Below are 19,228 nucleotides of genomic sequence, written 5' to 3'. Positions count from 1 at the left end.
CGCCCCTCGATTTGGAGTACACTTAGAGAGACCATATCTCCATCCCCAAATCTGGAAAAATATGGGGATTTTCAAAAGCCTGTGGAGATGAAAACAAATCATTTGGGGATCAAACAAACTTTGGGGATTTTTTGTCTGTTTCAGGGGATTTTTGAAAATTTGGGATAAAACAATACATTTGGCTATTTTTCTGTAAAATAACGCTATGATACGATCATAGAGGTGGAAAAATTATGATGTTTATTTATCCACCACTATGTATATGATCTACTGTAGATAGTTAACGGCTGGCTTAACCCACTCAGGGTTCCCAGCTTTTCAAGAAAACAAAATTTCCAGATTTTTCTGTGAAGAAGTTTAAAAATGCCCTAATACCAGTTAATCAGTAGGCTTACTTGTACGGTAGTAAAAAGGCTACGCTAAAAAAACCATGTCATTCAATGAATATTGTTTAATATACAACAAAATATAACAGAAACAGAGTCTCACTGACTATCGTGCTTTCGACCTTTGGGCAGATCAAAAGTCCCTGATTTTACCCTGACTAGAAAAAACGTATACATTCGTAATTCCGAAGCTTCGTTATTCCGAAGGTTCGGATATTCCGAAGGTTCGTTAATCCGAAAGCGAAATAAGGTTCGTTGTTCAGAAGGTTCGACAATCCGAAAACGAAATGAGGTTCGTTGTTCCGAAGGTTCGTTAATCCGAAAGCGAAATAAGGTTCGTTGTTCCGAAGGTTCGTTTGTCCGAAAACGAAATGAGGTTCGTTGTTCCGAAGGTTCGTTAATCCGAAAGCGAAATAAGGTTCGTTGTTCCGAAGGTTCGTTTGTCCGAAAACGAAATGAGGTTCGTTGTTCCGAAGGTTCGTTAATCCGAAAGCGAAATAAGGTTCGTTGTTCCGAAGGTTCGTTTATCCGACAACGAAATGAGGTTCGTTGTTCATTTCGTTTTCGGACTAACGAACCTTCGGAATTACAAGCCTCATTTCGTTTTCGGATTAACGAAACTTCGGAATTACGACTCTCATTTCCTTTTCGGATTAACGAACCTTCGGAATTACGCCACAAATGTTCGGATTAACGAACCCTTTTTCGTTTTCGGATGAACGAACTTCGAGGTATAGGCAATTTACGTGTTTCGGAATTACGAACCTTCGGAATAAAGAACCTTCGGAATAACGAACCTTCGGAATGACGAAGTGTAAACGAAAAAAAATCACGATTTCCTTGATGGGCTGGGAACCCTTACCCTGCCAATCCATTTTAAGGAGGAGGGAGGAGGCGAAGAAGTAGAACAAAGACAGAATGAAGAGATCTATAAGATGAATGACTACTTTTTCTGACGATGTATTCAGGTCAGGTGACAGATACAAATCTAATTTTATTCTAAAATCATGCATTATTGCCTAGTTAAGTCTTTAATTATTACAAAGTAACGATTACTTTTAGCAGCAGATTTGTTTCTTCATGCAGGTTTCTAAACTGGCCATGTAGCGCTGGCATGGTCATGACCATAGCTTGGCCGGTTAGAGACGGAAAAATCTGCTGTCTGATATAAATTATATATATATATATATATATATATATATATATATATATATATATATATATATATATATATATATATACAGTGCGTCCCAGAAAAAACGAAACCGAAATTTAGCGATGATTTATCATAACTTCATCATAAATAAAATAGACAAATGACCTATCAATGTATAGCTTAGCCTTAGAGTCTCTTCTTTCATTTCTTAGATTACTCCTCATTCACACATGAGTGAGCAAAAACAATTCGAAGAAAGGATGCCAAACACTTATTTGGCAGGGGGTATCTGAATTTCAAAAAGAAAATCACATGACTAAAAAGTTCAATATCTGTTCTTTTCTTTGATACCTTAATCACAGAAAATGGTCAAGAAGTAAAAAAGTAAGGATCCCTCGAAACAATGCTTGTATTTCCATAATTTCATTAAATAAACGTGTTTTCACCGGTTTCCCACAGAAGCTATCGCACGGTAACAAAATACTTCATACATGGCTGATCGTCAACAAAACGGAGTGTCGAGTGAGTTTGAACGCTAGCCTGTAAAACCTCTTCATTTTCTGAAATTATTGAAATTCAAGCCTTATTTCAAATAACCAGAACTTTGTTATTTCTTGACCATTTTCTGTAATTGAGGTATCAAATTAAAGAGCAGATATTGAACTTTTTGAAAATGTGGTTTTCCTTTTTAAAACCCAGATACGGCCCGCCAAGTGTCTTTTTGGTATCCCCTTTTCAAATTGTTTTTGCTCACTCATGCGTGAATGGATTTTTTTTAATCTAAGTAATTTCAGAGGAAAGAAGAGATTCTAAGCTTTAAAATGGTAGGTCATTTGTCTATTGTATTTGTGATTAAGTTATGATAAATCACCGATAAATCTCGGTTTCGTTTTTTGTGGGACGCACTGTATATATATACAGTGCGTATCAAAAAAAGTTTACACAATGAATAAATCCTGTAAAATTATATATTTCTAATATCATGAAGATTTTTCGACATTTTAACATTGGTACAGATCTATTTAAGCAAATGACGATATAACTGTCGAAAAATGTTTCCACTCGAGTGAGCACCACTTACTTTTGAAAATTTAGTGAAAAATGATTTGCGCAGAACTTTGAAGTAGTTAGATATGTAAATAAAAGTAGACCTAAATCATGAAGAAAACATGGAAATTAGCTAGCAAAATTGATTTGAAGATATCTTTTACCTTTTTGAACTTGTTTCCTTGCCCAAAACACTTCGAAGGGTGCATTGCGCCCCACCCCACTCCCCCACACACCGAGGCCATCGAGACGATATTTGCTTTACACTGAGCTGTGATTTACATGAAATGGCTTAGGCTTGATTTGAATTTTGTTAATCATTGTCAAGCTTGGGAAAAGCGTGGAGAAACAAGTATTAAATGAAAAATGAAATGTAAACCCACTTTAAATAATAAAAACTCAGTGAATACATGCTGGAGATGTCTCATATATAAACTTTTGTTCAGGTTCAGTTATGTCATCAAAATCCAGCTGGCACAAAAAGGTAAAGGTTGTGCTTACTAAATGTTGAAATTTCAATTTGGGTGGCAAAATTGTTACAAAATGCTTGAATGTATCCGTTTTATTTCAATTGACTAAAAGTGCAAAGGAGATATATGAGAAATGTTTGGCAGGGTAAGTTTGATTTCGCCCTTTCCCCTTGACACAGCGTGAAAATGAGCATTTCTGCGCAAACAGATTTCTGCGAGCTTTACAAAAATGGACAGTGGTCCATCAAGTGTAACATTCTGTCAAAACTTTTACTTTCATTGGATAGATGAGACCCAACCCAAGATTATATGTGAGAAAAATACCCACATGTTGTATATTTTTGAATTCCCAGAGCTTTTTCAAAGTGTAAACTTTTTTTTGATATGCACTGTATATATTTTATTATTATACTCGGGAAGAATGCCATGATTCATGAAGCCAGACACAATTTCAGCAGTGATTACCCTGATTCCTGACTGAAATTTAGAGTCCAGACTTGTTTCTAGCTGCGTTTACACTGTAAAAACCGTGGTGTTAAAACCGACACCAGTTGGTGTCAATAGAGGACCACACCCTGAGGTGTTGAAACCACACACTAGAGATTGAACATAACACAAAAGAGTGTAAATGTAACAACCGAAGGTGGCTGTTATAACACATATGGGCATTTTCTCGGTAACTGACGTTACACGGCACAATCAATTTTACACACTTTTCACTGTGTGTATGATTCTCTCTTAAACAACAAATGATGGGAGTTTGCTTTAAAGCAAATTCCCATCATTTGTTGTTTTAGAGATAATCATACACACAATGACAAGTGTGTAAACTTGTGCCGTGTAACGTCAGTTACCGTGAAAATGCCCATAGGTGTTAAACTAACACTGTCAATTAAACACCGGTGTAAAATAACTGGTGTGTTCCTCTATGTACACCGGTTAACACCACAGTTTTTGCTGTGTAGAGTGCTGCATTCAACAATGCAGATAAATGCACTGTTTGTAACACAGGGAGCACCGTTGCTCTGAGTGGATCTTAAACCTACTATTTCTTATTCCTCGTTGACCGGGAATTACATGCCACCGCAACGACTTCTATATCAGATGATGAAGATGATAATGATGATAATCTGCGCACCCAAACTAAACTGATTTAAGTCGAAATAAAAAGTCTGGTAGGCTTCCTACCGTATAGCCTGTAGTATTTTTTTAAACCAATTTGTTCAAAAATATTGTGGCTGTCACAGACAGTATTTATTATTTTTAGTCCCTCATAATCGTCAACATAATAAAATTCATGCTTTGATTTTGTCATTTAGCCTATTTGTCTCTTTTTCTCTCTTCTACACACAAATTTGCACACTTGCTTACTCTGGTCTCTGCATTTCCGAGGGCCCTGAATTTCTTAAATGTAGTGATGAAACTATTTTTTTTTTCAGTTTGCAAATTGTATTTGATATTTGAATTAGTTTTACATATTTTACGTAATTTATAGCACAAAAGCAATATAACATAATAAGAATTAACATTGTGTACAAATCAGACATGATATCATTCATGTAAATTGAATAATACATTGATTTGAATTTAATGACAATTTCGAACAATATTAAAGTCAGCAGAATAGAAAAAAAAATGAATTCGTACTATGTAGGCCTACAATAGCGAGGACAATACTACCTAAATATGATTCGATTACATAAATCAGAGGAAAAATATTACAGCTGTCGGTATTTAAAGAGAGCACACACACACATAAAATTGTGTTTGCTACTATTACTCGGCCACAGAGTACTAACGATATTTGTAAAAGTTACTATACAGTGCGTCCCACAAAAAAAAAACCGAAACCGATATTAAGCGATGATTTATCACAACGTAATCATAAATAAAATAGACAAATGACCCACCAATGTAAAGCTTAGAATCTCTGCTTTCATCTGAAATTACTTAGATTATTCTTTATTCACGCATAAGTGAGCAGAAACAATGTGAAGGAATTATACCAAAAACTCATTAGGTGGGGGTATCTGAATTTTAAAAAGAAAATCATATGCCTAAAAAGTTCAATATCTGCCTTTTCATTTGATACCTTAATCACAGAAAATGGTCAAGAAGTAAAACAGTCATATTCCTTCGAAACAATGCTTGAATTTACATAATTTCTTTAAATAAACGTGTTTTCACCGGTTTCCCACAGAAGCTATCGCACTGTAAAACAAAATAGACTTAATGCATGGCCGATCGTCAACAAAACGAAGTGTCGAGTGAGTCTGGGCGATTGCCTCTTCATTTTATGAAATTGTTGAAATTCAAGCCTTATTTCCAATAACCAGAACTTTGTTTTTTCGTGACCATTTTGTGTAATTGAGGCATCATATAAAAGAACAGATTTTTAACTTTTTTAAGGTGTGGTTTTCCTTTGAAACCCAGATTCAGCCCGCCAAGTGAGTTTTTGGTATCCCCTCTTCAAATTGTTTTTGTTCACTCATGCGTGAATGTGATATAATCTAAATAATTTTGGTTGAAAGGGGGAGATTCAAAGCTTTACAATGGTAGGTTATTTGTCTATTGTATTTGTGATTAAGTTATGATAAATCAACGATAAAGCTCGGTTTCGTTTTTGTGGGACGCACTGTATAACATACACAAGAAAATTGAAAATGAACCTATTATTACCCCCCTCCCCGCTTATATTGTCACATACCCCAATAACAGCAAAACTTGTAATAAAAAAGTTGTATTGCTTTAGTTGCTGAACTTCTATCCTCTCTAATTCATACGCCACACAATTATGTAAAAACATATTCATATTATATTGTATATCAGTAATACATTTGCATATTTTAAGCCCCCCATCCCAAACTTATATTTTTTTTACTAAGATATTAGAGAAAGTGCAGATACTTTTTAAGAAAGTCGAAGCTAGTGCTCGGGTTCCCCATTGAAAAAAATGCAGATAGAAGAGAATTCCATTGAGTTTTCTCATCACTTACTCAGTCTATATTGCTTCATTGCTTTGAAATAATGTATCAATGTGTAATTATTGGGAAACATATTATTGCTTAAAAAAACGGAGGGCGCTTTCTACTACAAGGGCGCTCTCTTCTTTAAATTCCCCAAAACGGTCCAAAATTGAATAAAACATAATAATAATAATACCAACATGCTAATATAGCGCATATCACTGCCAAATGCGTCCCTATGCGCTTAATTTGAAATTATTACCCTGGCTTTAGCCTCGCAGCCTTTTACAGCGCGATGGCATTTCAAGGAATAAATTCCTGCCAGGAATCCATTTACCTCACCCGGGTCGAGTGCAGCACCATGTTGATGAATTTCTTGCCGAAGGAAATTACGCCATGGCTGGGATTCGAACCCACGACCCTCTGTTTCCAAGTCCAAAGACTAATCCACTGGGCCACAACGCTCCACGTCTTTACATACATACAACATACTTACATGCGTACAACATACTTACTTACAACATACCGTCTTTATCTACAGTATTGTAACTTTTAAGTTTGTACTTAGATTTTAATGGACATGTATTTACTAGCCTGCAAACTCTAGGACACCATCTACAAACTATGGCGCCGTCTGCAGTTAACTTCCAACCTTCAAAAGACAATTTTAATGAAGTTTGGGACTTTACCTTGTTGGTAAAGGGTGCCCTTCTTGTATGTAAGCCGTTAGCGGTGCCGTAGCCGAGTGGTCTAAGGCGCCTGACTAAATATGGAAAGTCCGGGGTTCGATTCCCGGCCGGGCAACTATGCCCGTGAGCAAGGCATTTAATCAACAATGCTCTTTTATCCTCCATTCAAAGAAATGAAATTGCTATAGGCATTTTTGATAACTAGGTGTGCACTTTGGTAAACAAAAATATATATTACACATTGACCATGTTGACACATTCTTTCTTGGTAGTGAAGCAATATCGACTGAGTAACTTCATGTATATAGATACCTAGTTTTACCATTTTGGGGCCTGAAATAGGCACATGCATAATTTTCAATTTGATGATAAAAGAATACTTGAGAAATACACTTTAAAGAGGCTTCGATATATCAACTTGTGCAAAATGTAGATACTGCATTTATTTCAGAAGGAGGTACTGGGTTTTACAGTGACTAAACAGTGGCTTCCCAAAAGAAATTTAGAAAATTGATGTAAAAAAAAAGAACAATAATTAGTGTCAGATACTGTTTGTGTGTGTGCGTGTGTGTGGGGGGGGGGGGATAATCTCATATAAGGATACCTAATTACAAAACAGGGACCTTTTTAATTTTGAATTATGTTCAGTTCATTCCCCAAAAAATAACTATAATCAAATTTATATACATAACATATATCTATATGGGGCCTTAACCTAGTCACAAATTCCATTCACTTTGTTATCCATAGGGCAACCAGTCAACTTGTATACATCATGACACCGTCATTAAACTGACTTAAATCAAACCCCCCAACATGACACCAGCTTTTGAATTGCCAATTAAATATCAGGACATAAATTAAAAAAAAAAAATAAATATTTACATTTCCTGAAAGAGTATTTCTACAAATCAACCCAGAAGCAATGGCCACAATATATTGTTTTGTGTTGTATCTATGACAGATAAAATGGAAATTATTCACATTTATCGTGTTAATTATTTCTTATATTCATCGATAAGAGCTCCTATTTCTGCTTTATGCAGAGCTTTGTCTAGATCGTCAATGTATCCACCTTCAAGTTTATTAGCCCATTCATTCAATATATATTCAAATGCTTCGTTTGTGTCATTTGAATGTTTCTTCAATATCGTCTGAATGTAGTTGAGGCTAAAACCCAAGTTTACCAATAGCTCGCTGTATTTTCCGTAAGGTAGAAGTCTCGATAGCTTAACGATCTCCCCGGCCGTAACCTTTCTGTTCATCGACCTGTAACAATACAATTATATAAATACATTTAATTAAATCTTTGCTAAAGAGGCAGTAATAGGAATTATACCTTACATGCTTGAATTTCATTTTCCATTCCAATGTCTCTTTTGCCACTTTTGTTCTGAATAATATTGGACTCCATTTTAGGCAAGGCCCTTTGATTTTAGGCATCTAGCACCCTCTATCAGCCGTGTTTCTTTTCATTCCAAACGTGCCTTTGAGGGCTTCTTTTGAAAGGCCGTGTAAAAGGACGCACCATGAGACACCCGGGGGGGGGGGGGATGATCTCCCCTGTAAGAGGGGGAGATCAGTGGGGGTGGGGGCTGGAAGCTTGGCTTGATGCGGCTTTTTTTAACTCTGATTGTGAGTAATTTTTTCTTTTGTTGCTAATGTGGCAACTCTTTTTTTTTTTTTTTTTTTTTTTTGTGGGGGGGGGGGGGACTTCAAGCCCCCCTTGATATCTAATGGCGCGTCCATTAGTGGCACGTAAGGGCGCCATGGGGTAAAAGTTATACGGCCGTGTACTAGTAAGTTGAGTGGAAGCTAGCCAGGTGGACTTTTCGTATGGTGTCTTTTAAGAAACAAAGCTACTAAGAAATTACATTAGTGATAGAGATCCATGAAAGCTTGGGGTTCGTCGTTTTTTGTTGTTTCTTATTTGTTTTTCATTCATTAATTCAACAAGACAAAGAAGAGGAGCACGAAAAAAAATTAACATGATTAAAGAAAAAGGGAAAATATAGGAAAGAACAAAAATAAAGATACAAAACAAATCCAGGTGGTTCGAATGTACCCCCTCCAAAAAAAGAAGAAGATACAAACAAAAACAGGAGAACAAAAATGGTATAGCAGGGGGGGGGGGGGTAGATACCATATTGTAAATAATTTTATAATCGAAAACTAGTACATTATGCTCTGCAAATATTATGCGAAATTTAGCACTCATCAGAACATCTCTCAATTCAAGTTTTGCATTAAACAATATTTGCAATCAGGTTCATCTCGCGACATTAAGCACGATAAAAAAATATTGAGTGACATCATCGACTCTTTTGTTTGTATATCACTTTATTATGTGTAAAAAAATTAAAACGTATACTGTCCTTCCCTATTTTAGCTCCGATTTCGATGAAATTTTCAGCATTTGTATTTTGGAGATGAACCTATTTGAAGAGTGGATTTGCCTATCAAGTATTTTTTACCGGAAAATTAAGCAAATCCCAAAGTCATGTTTGTTAAAATGACAGTTGCTAAAGGTCTACTTACTTATTACTGTTCTTTGGAGCTGTTGCCATGGTTATCGATGTTTTGGTATTCGCTGTGGACACGCTGTGAAAATATGATCAATGACTTAAGAATTAGTTTCTTTGACTGTCTCGTCATTTATAAATATTTGGAATACACAATTTTCAATTATTAGAAATTTGTCCTTTTGCAGACCTGTTTTACATATCCATCAAAGTATCGGCCTTGTTAAAATGATTAAAATCATACTTTCAAATATACATATAAATACATATGTACCTTAATGTGGAGAAATTTTACCTGGGTCTTTGGGGTTTTGGGGGCTGACTCGAAGGTGTGCAGTTTCGTGTCTATATCACAACTAGTTAATTTTCTTTAAAATGATACTATGCTTCTTATGATCATGCCATCACGAAAAGAGCAGGTTCAAAAGTGTTGGATGAGGTCTGAATTAAAAAGCGGCAAAACAAACAAAAAAGTTTTAAAATCTGAGTTTGGCCATAATTTCTCCGAACTCCCAATTTTACACAATGCATGTTTGATATCATTTAATTTTCTTTAAAATGATACCATGCTTGTTATGATCATGCCATTACGAAAAGAGCAGGATTAAAAAGTGTTAGATGAGGTCTGAATAGAAAAGCTGCAAAACGAGCAGACATAGTCATGAAGGGTGGATACAGACCATGATTCTTTTGTCTGTGTCAATAGAGATGAAAATTCATTCAAATCAAGCCCCTGCTTCTTCGTTTTTTGTGTTTTGTTGTAGTATCTGTATGGTTTGAATTGTGGTTTGAAATACCCATGCATGATTGTTTGTTATGTCTTTGCCCTTGCAGAGGCTTGTTTGATTTCATGTCTATCTTGACGTTTAGGTGCATGAAAACAAAAGAAACCGCTGAGAAACACACTCATTACCAAAAAGAACAGTGACTTTCAATATTGTGTCATTTTGCAACCTTTGAATTTTGACATTGCCCCACATTTCAAGGCACTGCACCTACATCTGAACCATGTTCAAATCATGTAGGGTATCATTTTATAGAAAATTAAATTATCTATTCACTGATATTAATTACACATTGATATTTACTAAAACCGAGGCGGGATTATCGATCAAAGTCAAAAGAAACCGCTGAAATATCACTCATCACCACAAAAAAAAAAAAAAAAAAAAAAACAGTGACAATGGTGACTTTCAATATTGTGTAATTTTGCAACTTCTGAATTTTGACGTTGCCCCCACATTTCTAGGCACTGCACCTCCGTGTAAACCATAATCATATCATGTAGGGTAAAGAAAATTAAAGGATATATCCATTGATATTAATAGCACATTAATATTTACTAAAACCGAGGAGGAATTATGGATCAAATACAGATTTCCAACTTATATATTTCATTATTATTTTTTTTTCTAAATATATATATATATATATATATATATATATATATACAACAATATATATACATATATAGGTCTATTTGTATGCGTATGTATTTTTGCCCCACATTTCAAGTATGTATGCGTATGTATGTGCATGTGTGCATAATTATAGACGACGTTGTTGTTACATATTATGTTATTACATCAGTAATTACATCTGTACATGTATATGCCTATATGCCCGTCTGTTGCTCCCTCTATACTCTTGATATGTTTCATTCCTTTTGTTAACATAGAACAAAAGAAGGCCTCAGGCCGAAAGCTCGGATTAAATTGTGCTCTATCAGCAACGTCAAATCGCCTTGTCATTTTTTTGCGTATATATATATATATATATATATATATATATATATATATATATACACACACACACACACACACCCTCTCAACCCCCCCCCCCCACACACACACACACACACACATATATATATATATATATATATATATATATATATATATATATATATATATATATACACACACACACACATATATATATACAAAGAACAAATATATTTTTTAAAAGAGTACATAATTAAAAAAAAAAGTTTTTCATCACGCACCGGAATTCCTAGTTACATGTAGATCTTGGTGGGGACTGGTGCCCTCCTACCTGATGCTCCGTTCACCGACAATTTAACATGTTTAAGGGGCAAGCCCGGTCAGCTCAGAACTCACAGAGAGCTCTAACATATACGGGCACCAGCCCCCACTGGAAGCCAGTCACTTCGCTAAAACAGTTATGCATGTCTTTATGAATATGAAATGAGCGAACTGAAGATATCAAACCCCCACTTGTTCTTTTGCATTCTGTTTAAATATTTTTTTTTCTTTCGTCAAAGAAAAAAAAAAAAATGGTGCAATGCATTGCATATATGTTGCTGCAAATTATTTTGTCATAAAGGAGAAATACTGTACACACATGTAAGGAAATATGAAATATTAGTGATTTAATGTAACGGCATTGGAAAAAGGAAAGTGGGGAACACGACATCACCAGCCCATTTATCGAATATCCATGAAAATATACATAAATCTATACACGAAATAATGCTTAATACCAGATTCGGTAACTATATTGTATTTATGTTATGAATTTTTTATGAATTTTCAGTATTTAGTTTTTTGAATTTTACTTTGTGTATGTTTTTACCGGATTAGGATTTTATCACTGGAAACAGAACAAAATTTCAAATAAGGAACAGAAGTATGTTTATTGAAGAAAAAAGATGGAGCTGAGGCCCCCAGTAGCCCGGCTCCACGGCCTCTGCAATAAATATACTAACCTATTATCGCTGTCTGTTGCTCAAAATGGCGATGGTTTAATTGGTGCCTAAATATTTTGTCCTGAGGAAAATGAAATAAATCGATTTTATTCAACGCCACTATGTTAGGCCGCACGAAATTAATACGTCTCGGTCATATTGGGAGTTCCCCTCTGAGCAGTATTTAATATTATGTCATACTTCGAAATAAATTTATGTTGATTCAATGACGCTTGCATGCATGCCATGAAGGCATGAATGAATCAGCACCCTCGATTTGCCGGTTCCCTTCTAGGCCTTACATTAGGCTTAGATCTATATCTACATGTAGATCCAATTCTTGAAAGCTTATCAATTTGCCATTAATGACGAGACAAAATGCTAGACTATATAGCCGATGGCTAGCGTAAGCTATTCGCTAGGGAATTTACTTTATCTCATTGGTGTAACGTAAATTTGGAATTAAAAATATATACCAGTTGTGGTAATGATCTCAAAATGAGTTCGAACAGAATCCAATGAAACTACCACCAAACTGTTTGTATGCATAAATAAAACATATTTGCCAAAAAAGCTTTGAAGGAAAATGCATAAAAAGTGCTGATTAATGAGCAAAATAAGCACGGAATTCCAATGTCGGTTGTTTTTCGAACCAGTACTATTACACATATGATTTTCTGTGCTAGTGATCATTAGAATTATTGATTTTGAGCTAAGATTTCATGATTTTAGAACGAAATTAGGTTACATTGATATACAAGATCTAGATTCATGATAATGTTTTGACAATTAACCTCGATTTAAAAAAATTTCTCATGAAATAGAGAGTCTCATTGTTTGCTGCAACTAGATCTACTTTTATATTTAACCAGATCTAAGTTCACAATAGCGTTATTTGGCTGCAGGTATTAGACAGGTCCAGATTAATGCCCTAGCCCAGGCAAGCAATCGCTTAGCCTATCATTTTGTCTTGTCATTAATGGCATTTTGATAAGTGTTTAAGAATAAGATATGTAGATCTAAGCCTAAGGCTAATAAGGGTAGCCTATCGGCAATCTAAGGGTGATGACTCATTTATAACATTCAACGCGAACGACCTTAATTTTGTAAAGGTAGGACATGAATATTCATTTTGGGCCCGGAACACCTGCGGGAAAAATAAATTCGCCCCCCGGCACTGCACCACTTTTTCTGTATTAAAGGAGGTTTATTCCGAAAAGAGTTTAAATTCAAATTTAACGTTTTTTCAATTAAAGGGGAATCCAACCCAGATAAAAACTTGTTTTTATAAGGAAAAGAAAAATCAGACAAGTTGATAGGTGAAAGTTTGAACAATATTGGACAAACAACAAGAAAGTTATGAATTTTTAAAAGTTATAAATATTGGTAATCACGATACCCATGGAGACTTCAAATTGGCCGCATATGGGATGTCATAATGATGTAAGGCAAGGACTACTCTTCCATGTACTCCAATAGATATTATGGCTAAAATTTCATTTTTCCAAAAAGTTTTATTTCAAATTATATTTTTCTTCCATGAGGACATAAAACAATATACTACCTGGGTTACATTTAGATTACTGCCCCAGGTGAATGGGTAATTAGGAGAAAACCACTAATCCCTGATAATAAAGTAAATGGCCTATGGGAAAGTTGTCCTTGCCCCTTGTCATAATTTACTTACTCAGTTGCCAATTTGAAATCTACATAGTATTAGTGATCTCAATTTTAAAGCAGCTATAACTTTCTTATTGCTTGTCCGATTTCTTTCAAACTTTCACCATTCTGTTTCATTTATTTTTCTCCTTCCCAACACAACATTTTATGGTCAAGGCTGGATTCCCCTTTAAGGTTTTTTTTTTCAACTGTTATTTCTAAATCTTCTTTATAGTTAAATCCTATCATTTAAGAAGCTAGCATATTAATTTCAATTTGCAAATGAAAACACATTAATATTGCCAGAAGAGAAAATTGTACATTTTTTATTTATGAGTATTCACTGGAAATCGAGAAATTTATCTTAATTTGTCGATTCTTTATTCCTTAAGGAAATTATTTTTATTAGTGAAAAAACACTTTTATTTAGATGAAATTTACACTGATTATGTAGACTTATAATTTAGTAAAATAAAATAATAAAAATGTACTCAACATTTCTTAATTAAGAAAATGAATGCATGACTTTTTGTTATGCCAGTGGTAATATTAATCCATCCTAAATTGTGACCATAAATATTCTCCCTTGGAATATTTAAAACTCTTGAATCTAGCTCCTGTTGGTTTAATGTGAGTAAACCTTGCGTCAGACAAGCAATAAAACAATGCACAGGATAAATATCTATTAACATTAAATGTGGTCTTAATCTATAATAAAATAAAAAAATCAGAGACAGTATATCTGTAACAATTCTAGGTAAAAGCCTTTTAAACGTTTCATAAAAAATACAAGTAGGGTCTAATTATTAAAAGCTCCTTAGGATAGAGGGATGGCGACGCAACCTTTGTACCAAGCACAGAATAGTAGTTTCGAACAACAATTATATACAATCGCTTATAGTGCGCGTGCATGGCATTTCCAATTTGTCTGTGGACGGCTGTCGGACCTATACTGCCGGGGCAAATGAAACTATCTCAGTCTCTCAAAGTCCTGTCTTTTTACTTGACCTTAAATATTTTGAAAATTATAAGACCATTATTACCTTATAATCCTTCCTTGATAATGAAGTCAAAGAAAACCAACGACAAGTTATACATGGATTCGGCGATTATGAGTTTCGCAAGCTGCCGGAAGCATAACGCGCTATCGGTAATTACCGCTACGGTAATAAGGAAATGATCAACAGTCGATACTGAGACATGAGGGCGTGCATATTAATAAATGCAAATTATTTATTGATGTTTGGTAAATGAAATAAATACGACCTTTCCTGTGTGAATACAAGGAAGAGGTATTGAATTTCATCGTTTCATAATTTTTACTCAATTTGGTAATCTTGGATATAAGCCTGTTACACTCGAGTAGTGTCCAATATTTGAAGAGCTCACTTGCAAAAGCGGCTAGATCCATTTTTCATCAAATTTGATTTTGTTGTCTCTATGTATAACTTTTTATTAGCTCTATAAGATGATACCAAAGAAAATATGAAATTCCCATTAGAAAGTGAAATAAAATCGCCAGAATCTTTTTTTTTTTTTTTTTTTTTTTTTTTTTTTTTGGGGGGGGGGGGGATATTTCAAAAATACGAAGACAAGTATATTTTTTATACCAAATTTTATGTTCTCATGCTAGGGTATCATACAAATCTAGTTTTGCATGAGAATATTGCATTATGGGAGAATAAAACAAAACGATTTTCTTTGAGTAGACCTAAGCCCTTGGGCAATCAAACTCTTCTAAAGAGCTCATTTGTCAAAAGGGGTTAGGTCCATTTTCATAAATCTATTGTTTTTTTGTCTCAAAACCTCAAAATTCTTAGTCGCTCTGATGATACCAAAGAAATTGTAAAATTCCCATGAAAACGTGAATAAAAGTGGCAAAGCATAGTATTGTTTTAATCAAAAGAGATCGGATTCATTTCAGTTTGTTTGCAAAAGGGGTTAGGTCCACAATGATAATCTTTTAAAGAATATGTAGAAAAAAAGGAAGACAGGCAGATTTTTTTAATACCCAAGTTTATTTAACCTGAAATAGTAATACATCATGACACTTTTTAGTTTCTCATGAAGGAGAATAAAAACAAACAAACATGGGTTTTTTCTCGCCATGGTGCAAAGTGGACCTAACCCCTTTTGCCACCAAACCCCTCATTACTAGGCTTGATTACAAAAAAGTCCCATTTAAGGAGGGCAAAAACTCTGGAATCTATTACGTGTAAATTATTTTTGTTATTACTATTTTGTAGTTACTATATCATGCATATCATAATTTCTACTGATTGTTCATGCAGTCGGGATTGTTATAGGGAGTAACAGTTTCTACTACATTGTCAAATCAACCGAGGGGGAGGGGCAGTCAGTTGATCCTACAAATTGTAGATTAACTTATGAAAGTGATATGCATGACGTAGTATTGCATGCCCTTAAGTCTGCAGATCAAAACACCTATTTGATTCGATAATTGCTGATTTAATCATAATAAGATGTCGTGTCTTGGGGTTACACTTCGTAAGTCCGAAGGTTCGTAATTCCGAAACACGTAAATTGCCTATACCTCGATGTTCTTTAATCCGAAAAAGTAAAAGGGTTCGTTAATCCGAACATTTGTAGCGTTATTCCGAAGGTTCGATAATCCGAAAACGAAATAAGGTTCGATGTTCCGAAGGTTCGTTAGTCCGAAAACGAAATAAGGTTTGTTAATCATTACGCTTTCGGACTAACGAACCTTTGGAATTACGAACCTCATTTCGTTTTCGGATTACCGAACCCTAAGACTTACGAACATTACTTTGTTTTCGGACTTACGAACCTTCGCAAATACGAACCTTCGGAATAACGAAGCTTCGGAATTACGAATGTATGCGGTGTCGGTATCCATACAAAGAAGGATGTGTAATATTTGTTACCAACATGTATTTTATGTAATCTTACCGGAAATATATATTTCATCCCAATCTATTCACACCATGATAAAGCTGAAATATCTAGTTGGTAGAGCATCTGCTTTACGACTGGGAGGTTGGGGGTTCAAACCCAGGTAGTGCCACAAGAAAGTAATCGAGAATATGAATACAGAAAGGCCTAAGTCCATTAGGCATGTTAGGAGTTTTTTCTAGAAAATCGTTTAAAATGGCTATTTTATTTTTAATTTGGGCAATTTGAGTGTATTTGGACAAAATACATCAGGAAACATCAAATAACAAATGTAAGTGTACATTTTTTTTTACTGAATATTAATATTCACGTTACTTGTGGGCGGAGCCTTTTGTCTGGTGGACTTGAGTCGTTTTTAAAATGATATAAACTTGAGTCATTCTCACATTCATATACACGCTATACTTCTGTAGTAAAACTAGTAGAAGTAGTGAGAGAGGGCGCTTGGGTATGATTGTAAGAAAACCCCAAGTTTTGGGCTTTTCGTATACTCATACTACATTTTCCTCCTTTATTCAAGGCATTTCTGAGATTATTTCAGATTTTTCATTTATATACAAGATGAGTCATTGTATAAAGAACAATACCCATATTTAACTCAGCTTCGCCCTAAATTGGACTTGGGCCGTTTTTATATTCAGATACTAGATTAAAGATGCGAGTCGCTGATACTTTGTTTTGGCTCCATCGATTTTAGGAATAGACTTCATGAAAGTACTACTTTTGTGTACATTATTGTGATACATACACATTAATGACAAACAAAAACAGCCAAAACACAATGATTTTATGATTTAATGATCTATGTACGATTGTATGAATATCTTACTGTTTTATTATAATTCAAATTTTTGTTCTCATACGCAAAGGGTACACCAATTAGCAAAAAAGGTGTTTTTATCGAGGCCCTTCAAGGGTGAGTATAAACTGTATTCAAAATGTAATTTCTAAAACAGCTATCTCTCACATGTATCGTACACAGTTTATGATTGCATTCTAACATATTTATATACCTGTTGTGCAATATTCCCCAACTGGATGCGATGTATTTTAAGTAGTTTTCTTTTTCCTGTCTCCCTCTCCCCCTTTTCTCCCTTTTTACCCCTTTTCTATCCTTGTTGCTCTCGTTTGCTTCTTTCTCCTTATCTATTGTTTTTTCCTTTCATCAATGCATCAAATTCCCACTTGCTTCATTCACTTTGGACAGTGTTGGAAGGTAAATCACTAATTTCTCCCTTTCATTTGGTGTCTGACCAGTATTGATGCTTACCTTTTTTCGATGTAATGTCTAGTGTACTTATTTGACCTATGATTAGAAATGATGTCCTTTTTCAGATTCTGTCTGACCTTTCTATTTCTCTCTTTCTGTCTTTCTCCCTCCCTCTCTCTCTTGCTCTTTCCCACTCTCTCGTCTTTTATGATCGCCATCATGTCACAGAGTAATATCTGTCGTCTATAAGGTCAGCCCGGGGGCCACTTACATTGACGAGTGGATACCATGCGCGACCAAAAAAATACACGTAAAAAGGATGTCTTTTTCAAGATAGGGCACGTTACGTACGTAACGTAATAAGCGTGTCGAAAACACTAAAATAATGAAAAAAGGGTATCAATTTCGCTAGGAAATTTACGTGCTTAGGGTCAAATTTGCGAGCGTATAAACAATCAAGACTAAAATGTTTTATAAAGGATGTACTTTTTGCCCCAGGAGTCAACATTACGTGTTTAGAGTATAGCGCGAGTTGGGCTGTACTAAACCCAATGATATAGGTAAAGGTAACTGAACCGACGTCCGTGTTTGAAATATCGCTGTACTTGTACAATTCAGGGAATATTTGCCAACAGTATCGTTTTGTTTCCAATACTTGTTAAGGGTAGGATTTTACACGCCAATACTTGTTAAGGGGTGCATTTTCAGAATATGGCAAATACGTATTTAGGGTGCTTTTTGGGATCTCATGGTCACGCATGGTATCCACTCGTGAATGGAAGTGCCCCCCGGGAGGTCAGCCACTTTGACCAATTAACATATAGACGTAAAATTTTTCCTAAGTAATTGGTTATATACCAGTTTGGCGTTTACCAGCAAAAAATGCTACCCTGCCAAGTTCCTACGGGAGTTACCATAAACAGAAACCAACAATTTATTCTGTTTTTTGTTACACATGATTCTTGTAATATTATCTAATATCTGTAATTTAGTGTTTACTTTTTATCCTCCATTCCCTAGTTTTTTTTGCTACACCCCCCTCTCTATTCTCACCTATTCAAAAGCTTACTCTTGCCATTCTTGCTCCCCTTTCTTGCTCCACACATGCTTGCCTTTTCTGTAATATATATAAATTAAATCTGTCTCATTACATGCATCTTATCATTCAATTTCTTGTTATGCTGTTATTGCATTTATTGTATTTTAAAACATGATATCGTTTTTTAGTCTTTGGTCACTGCATGTTATGAATTTATTTATCTTCTCTTTAATGTGTTTTTGAATTGTAAACTCACATTGTTATTCTTTGCACTTTTTGATGAGTACTGTTGAATAAAACCGAATTGAATCTGAATAAAAAAATAAAGACACAAAGAGGGCAAATCTATGACAGTATGTGTATACAATAGATTCTAATTGTCATTTCAGACGCTAATCTTGAATCATCACTGTAACGATGGTTGCTATTCGTCTTTAGAATCA

The 19,228-nt window shown here is 34.8% G+C and overlaps 1 long non-coding RNA gene across 2 annotated transcripts; it reads right to left on the bottom strand.

The window, feature by feature from the left end:
- Positions 1 to 4,619: 4,619 nt before the first annotated feature.
- Positions 4,620 to 14,769, bottom strand: LOC135155175 (uncharacterized). Of its 2 annotated transcripts, XR_010294516.1 has the most exons (4): positions 14,646 to 14,733; positions 11,965 to 12,025; positions 9,253 to 9,315; positions 4,620 to 7,983 (listed from the first exon to the last, which is right to left on the bottom strand). It is a non-coding gene; the product is annotated as an uncharacterized LOC135155175 (long non-coding RNA). The 2 variants fall into 2 exon arrangements; XR_010294517.1 differs by lacking the exon at positions 11,965 to 12,025 and having other exon boundaries at positions 14,646 to 14,769.
- Between the last annotated feature and the right edge of the window lie 4,459 nt (positions 14,770 to 19,228).

The sequence above is a fragment of the Lytechinus pictus genome, chromosome 8 (assembly GCF_037042905.1).
Source record: "Lytechinus pictus isolate F3 Inbred chromosome 8, Lp3.0, whole genome shotgun sequence".
In the NCBI taxonomy this organism is placed as follows: Eukaryota; Metazoa; Echinodermata; class Echinoidea; order Temnopleuroida; family Toxopneustidae; genus Lytechinus; species Lytechinus pictus.
The sequence above is the reverse complement of the archived record's forward strand: the minus strand, read 5'-3'. Positions and strand labels throughout refer to the sequence as shown.